Here is a 6866-nt window from a genome sequence, read left to right as displayed (position 1 = left end):
TAACCACTGGACCACCAGGGAAGTCCTTGTGTTTCTCGTGAAGCTTTAAAATAGATCTCTTTTTAAAAATGGACTTATCTGAACAATGCTCAACACTACAGAAAGTGGCAAGACTATTAAACGCCCTTATGCTCCGCCCTGCACTGACGCCATCCAATACTGTAGTCACTAGCCAGCTGTGGCAATTTCCATTTAAATGCAAATCAGTTGTAATGAATTCATACTCAGTAGCTGCACATAGCTGGTGGCTTCCAGACTGGGCTGCAGAGATACAGAACATAGTCATAGTTTGTTTAGAGAGTTCTAAACAAACCAACTGTGGGCACCTCAGAAAAAAAAAAAAAAGGCTTCCTGATTTTTTTTTCCTTCATGACAAAATAATTTGCAGTGATTGTAAAAGGCAGACTTTAGACAATAATGAAAACATCTGGCCTAGGGGAGGCTGCCACGGTCCCATTCGGTAGAAATGTGCACCATTGTCAACGCTTGGAGCATCTCCTGCCAAACATTTTCCTAACAGGCTGAGTATTAAAATACTTTGTTTTCCTGTTTTATATTTTTGTATTGAGGCAGCGTTATACCTTTGTGTACGAGTCGTGTACGAACGCTGGGGGCTTCCCTGGCAGTCCAGTGGTTAAGACCTCGTGCTCCCAATGCCGGGGACATGGGTTTGATCCATGGTTAAGGAATTAAGACTCTCCATGTTGCACAGTGCAGCAAAAAAAAAAGTGTACAGCTGCATGGCGGTTTGAAAAGTGAACATCCTCGGGTTACCAGCGCGAGGGCAGGAAGGGGAGTCTCCTCAGCCCCTCCCCTCTCCAGTCCTGGGCCCTCTCTCCCTCTCTTCCCCAAGGATAACTGATAACGGATGATTGGTCTCCTGATTCTCACTTCCTCTGTTTTCCCTCTGGACTAGGAGATAATGGGTGGTTTTCAGAGGTTATAGGAAGTCCTAGAAATTTTATGCAATGTTGTATATTCCTAAGTGGAAGGTTCACTGATCTTGTCAGTTTTCGGAAGAGTCTGTGGTTTGTGAGCCAAAAAGAGACCTTTTGGATATTAAAAAAAAAAAAAAAAGATAGATAGATAGTGGGAAGCTGCTGTATAGCACAGAGAGCTCACTTCAGTGTGATGACCCCAAGGACTGGGGATGAGGGATGGGATGTATGTATATACATAGCTGGTTCACTTTGTTGTACAGCAGAAACCAGCACAACATTGGAAAGTGATTATACTCCAATTAAAAAGATAATTGCGAAGAAAAAAAATATTGTTCAGAAACTCCCTGGCAGTCCAGAGGTTAGGATTTGGTGCTTTCACTGCTGTGGTTCAGGTTCGATCCCTGCTTGGTGAACAAAGATCTCACAAGCTGCATGACACGGGCAAAAAACAAATAAAAATTCTTTCTTGTGAGCAGTCACCCAGGATCATTTCGTCATCTTTGCTACCTTGTTCAGCTCCTGCTGAAGACTTCATTCCCCACTCCCCAAACCCAGTGTCTTGTTTGGCTTTTTAAAAAATACAAATCTGTTTATTTTTGCGGCAAAATATACATAACAAAACAAACGTTCACCATTAAACTGTTTCTAACTGTGAAGTTCAGTGGCATTAAGTACATTCACCTTGTTGTGCAACCCTCCCCACCATCCACCTCATCTTCCCAAAGTGAAACTCTGTCCCCTTTAAACATTAACTTCATCACCCCACCCCCAGCCGTTAGCAACTCCATTTTCCTGTCTCCATGAATTCAAGTACTCTAAGGACCTCTTGTAAGTGGAAGTGGGGAGTTTTCGTCTTTATATGACTGGCTTATCCCACCTAGCATAATATACTCAACATTCATCCATGCTGTAGCATGTGGCAGAATTTTCGTACTTAAAGACTGAATAAAGTTCCATTGTATACACCACATTTTATTTATCCATTTATCCACTGAGGGACACTTGGTTGCTTTCACATTTTAGCTATTGTAAATCGTGCTGGGTGTACAAAGTCCCAGCTTTCAACATGGGGTGGGGGGGGGTATACACCTAAAAGTACAATGGCTAGATCGTGTGGTAGTTCTATTTTTAGTACTTTGAGGAATAGCTATAATTTGTTCCAGAGCGGTTGGCCCAGTTTATATTCCCACCAACCAGTTCCTCCATTTCTTCACCAACAAATTGTTATTTTCTGATTTTTAAAACTTTTAGTTTAATTAATTTTTATTGAAGTATAGTTGCTTCCAGGTGGCGGTAAAGAATCCGCCTGCTAATGCAGGAGATGCGGGTTTGATCCCTGGGTCGGTAAGATCCCCTGGAGAAGGAAATGGCAAGCCACTCCAGTATTCTTGCCTGGAAAATTCAATGCACAGAGGAGTCTGGCGGGCTACAGTCCATGAGGTCGCAGAGTCAGACACAACTTACTGACTGAGCATGCACGCACATATAATAATTGCTTTACACTGTTGTAAAGCTTTAGCTTCTGCTTTATGATTTATTGTTAATAGGAGCCATCATAATGGCTGTGAGTAGTTCTTGCTTTATTTTTTGGCAGTGAAGTGAGTGGCCTTTCCGACAGAAGCGTTTATATCTTTCAGGCTCTGCTGGTGCAACCTGGAATGGCTTATCTCTTGAACAGCCTTTCCCAGCTGATAAGAGAGCTATCATTAGCTCATGGCTTAGAAAGGTTAAGAACTTGCCAAGGTCACAGGTGATCTGCGGAGCCAGAAACTGAATCCATGGTCTTATCGCCTTTTTATTCCACTCAGCAATGTGCCTGCCTTTCAACACAGAGAAGGTCAGCCCCTAACACCAAACAAAGGTCACATAGCTGATGGTAACAAAGCAAACTCAGCATCAAATGCTCCGCCATCAGGAGGGTGAGCAATGCCATAAGCATTGACTCTGGGGTCCCAGCTCCACGCCCGGAAACAGAGATTCCTGCAGGAAACTACTAAGGTGACATCACTTGTGTATCTGCAAGCCACTTTATGAGGCAAAGGATGGGGAACTTCTTTTTTTTTTTTTTTTAACTAATTCATTTGACTGCCCTGGGTCCCAGCTGTGGCATGTGGGATCCAGTTCCCTGACCAGGGATTGAACCTGGGCCCCCTGCATTGGGAGCTCAGAGTCTTAACCACTGGACCACCAGGGAAATCCCAGAGCTTTTGTTCTTGAACTTCCTCTTCTCCATACTCTTCCCCCAGGAGAGCTGTCATCTGATGCTGGCTGCATCCTGACAGCCTGAATTTCTATCCACAGCCCAAATGCCTTTGCAGACTCATACAGCCAAGCAACTGCTTTCTTGATAGCTCCACACAGTCATCCTCCAGGCCCTGGGACCTTCCCCAAACCTTTCATTTCACGCACTCCCTCACCTCCACGTCTGTTCCTCTCCATATTGCTCACAATACCACCACCACCTAATAGGTATTTGGGCCAAACACCCAGGAGCTTTCTTTCTCTTCTTCATTCTGCACATCCAGGCTTGCTGGCAAGTCCTCTCAATTCCAGAAGATCTAGAGCCAGTCCCCTGCCTAGCTCTCCCCTACGTAACACCTCCCAGTGCTTCCTGGTGCATCGGAATAGACTCAAGAAACCTCTTGCTCACTCCTCTCTGGCCATGACAACCTCCTCACCATTCCTTAAAGAAATTAAACGGCTGGGACTTCCCTGGTGGTCCTGAGGTTAAGACTCCGAGCTTCCAAGGCAGGGGGCCTGAGTTCCATCCCTGGACAGGGAACTAGATCCCATATGCCACATCTAGGAGTGTGCATGCTGCAACTAAAGATCCTAAGAGCCGCAACGAAGACCTGGTGCAGCCAAATAAATAAATATTAAGAGAGACAGAAAGAAATTAAACTTCCACACCTCAGGAGCCTTTGAACTTGTTCTTTCCTCTGCTTTGTGCCTTGCTTCCTTTTCATCAGCTTCCTATTCATATGTCCCCTTCTCAGGGAATCCATCCTTGAGCCCCCAACCTAAAGCCATTTCCCTCCCCTGCTCCAACTCTAGTGATTTTGTCCTATGACCCTGTGTTATTGCCCTCATAGCAAGTCTTCCTGGCTGACTGAAGTGATCTCATTCATTTCTTTGCTTATTGTGAGGTCTTGTCACTAGAGCGGTGAGTTTCAATGATGTTTTTATAAAGATTTTCGGCACTCCCTTAAATTTTTTTTAAATTCAGTGGTTTCCTTACCTTAAAATTTTTTAAAATATAATTTATATATTTTTATTTATTCTCTTTTGGCTGCGCTGGGTCTCCAATGCTGTAGACAAGCTTTCTCTCTAGTTGTGGTGCACGGGCTTCTTCCTCATGATTTTTCACATGTCCCACAGCAAGACACAAATTTCACATGTGACCCAGGGATCCAGGGGTTACAACTGCATCACAAATTACCTCCAAATTTACTGGCTTGAAACAGCAACATGGATCTTGCTCACAAACCTGCGGTTTGAGCAGGCTTGCTGGGAACATCTCTTTCTGCTCCTCTTGCTGCCAGCTGGGAAGGCTCAAAGGCTGGGCGCTAGAATCATTTCAGCGCTCACTCCCTTACTTGTCTGGTGGTTGATGCTGGTTTTGGCTGGGCCCTTATCTGGGAGACAGTTCACGTGGCTTGGGCTTCCTCACAACATGGCAAATGGGCTCAGAGAGCCTATCCTGGAACTGAGAGAGAAGGAGAAAGCAAGCTAGCACCAGGCAAAAGATGCATCTTAGTTTCTGACCGAGGCTTGCAAGTCACACAGCGTCCCTTCTGCCACATTCTGTTAGTTGCACAAAATCCTGCTGAAGTTCAAGAGAAGAATAGAAGTCTGCCTCTTGACAGGGAGTGGCAAAGCTGGAACTATTTCTGTCGCTATTTTTTGGAAAATACTACCTGCCACACCCAGTAGACAAATGTTCGGAGTTTCCCCAAAACGATACCTCGCCTTTTGTACACAATGCACTGACTTTTTTCACCATTGTATTTTGCAGAAAATGCTGGTCATGACCTGCTGCATTGATGTCTGCACCTCATTTGAGGGACACGTCACAAAAATGAACAGTTTTTCTTTCCTGTACTGTAACCCTGCACAGCACGGTGTTCAGTAAGAGCTGGATACCTCACCTACTAGCTTTCTATATGTGTTTTACTTAGCACCTATATAGTAATCCCTTTTAGTTCACTCAGAATTGACTGATATGGGACCTTAAATGCTGTGTGCTCAGTTGTGTACAACTCTTTTCAACCCCATGGACTGTAGCCCACCAGGCTCCTCTGTCTATGGGCTTTCCAGGCAAGAGTACTGGAGTGGGTTGCCATCTCTTCTCCAGGGAATCTTCCCAACCCAGGGATCAAACGCGTGTCTCCTGCATTGCACCACCACTGACTGAGCCACCAGGGAAGCAATAACACCTGGTTAGCACTTACTGAATACCAGGCACTGACCTTATTTAACCCTCATGCCAACTCTTTTATTTATTGAAGTACAGTTGATTTGGCAATAAGGAGCTCATGATCTGAGCCACAGTCAGCTCCCAGTCTTGTTTTTGCTGACTATATAGAGCTTCTCCATCTTTGGCTGCAAAGAATATAATCAATCTGATTTCGGTGTTGACCATCTGGTGATAGCCATGTGTAGAGTCTTCTCTTGTGTTGTTGGAAGAGTGCGTTTGCTATGACCAGTGTGTTCTCTTGGCAAAACTCTATTAGCCTTTGCCCTGCTTCATTCCGTACTCCAAGGCCAAATTTGCCTGTTACTCCAGGTGTTTCTTGACTTCCTACTTTTGCATTCCAGTCCCCTATAATGACAAGGACATCTTTTTTGGGTGTTAGTTCTAAAAGGTCTTGTAGGTCTTCATAGAACTGTTCAACTTCAGCTTCTTCAGCATTACTGGTTGGGGCATAGACTTGGACTACTGTGATATTGAATGGTTTGCCTTGGAGACAAACAGAGATCATTCTGTCGTGTTTGAGATCTCATCCAAGTACCACATTTCGGACTCTCTTGTTGACCATGATGGCTACTCCATTTCTTCTAGGGGATTCCTGCCCACAGTAGTAGATATAACGGTCATCTGAGTTAAATTCACCCATTCCAGTCCATTTTAGTTTGCTGATTCCTAGAGTGTCAATGTTCACTCTTGCCATCTCCTGTTTGACCACTTCCAATTTGCCTTGATTCATGGACCTAACATTACAGGTTCCTATGCAATTTTGCTCTGTAGAGCATCGGACCTTGCTTCTGTCACCAGTCACATCCACAACTGGGTATTGTTTTTGCTTTGGCTCCATCCCTTCATTCTTTCTGGAGTTATTTCTCCAGTGATCTCCAGTAGCATATTGGGCCCCTACTGACCTGGGGAGTTCCTCCTTCAGTATCCTATCATTTTGCCTTTTCATACTGTTTATGGGGTTCTCAAGGCAAGAATACTGAAGTGTTTTGCCATTCCCTTCTCCAGTGGACCACATTCTGTCAGACCTCTCCACCATGACCTGCCCGTCTTGGATGGCCCCACAGGGCATGGCTTAGTTTCATTGAGTTAGACAAGGCTGTGGTCCTAGTGTGATTAGAATGACTAGTTTTCTGTGATTATGGTTTCAGTGTGTCTGCCCTCTGATGCCCTCTTGCAACACCTACCGTCTTACTTGGGTTGGGGTATCTCTTGGACGTGGGGTATCTCTTGGACGTGGGGTATCTCTTCATGGCTGCTCTAGCAAAGCACAGTCACAGCTCCTTACCTTGGTCAAAGAAAGTAGGGAAAACCACTAGACCATTCAGGTATGACCTAAATCAAATACCTTATGATTATACAGTGGAAGTGAGAAATAGATTTAAGGGACTAGATCGGATAGATAGAGCGCCTGATGAACTATGGACAGAGGTTCGTGACATTGTACAGGA

General features: G+C 44.7%; 1 non-coding gene across 1 annotated transcript; it reads right to left on the bottom strand.

The window, feature by feature from the left end:
* Positions 1-3062: 3062 nt before the first annotated feature.
* Positions 3063-3135, bottom strand: TRNAG-CCC (transfer RNA glycine (anticodon CCC)). Its single transcript has one exon. It is a non-coding gene; the product is annotated as a tRNA-Gly (tRNA).
* Positions 3136-6866: the final 3731 nt, after the last annotated feature.

The sequence above is a fragment of the Ovis canadensis genome, chromosome 5 (assembly GCF_042477335.2).
Source record: "Ovis canadensis isolate MfBH-ARS-UI-01 breed Bighorn chromosome 5, ARS-UI_OviCan_v2, whole genome shotgun sequence".
NCBI lineage: Eukaryota > Metazoa > Chordata > Mammalia > Artiodactyla > Bovidae > Ovis > Ovis canadensis.
This window is presented reverse-complemented; position numbering and strand designations above follow the sequence as displayed.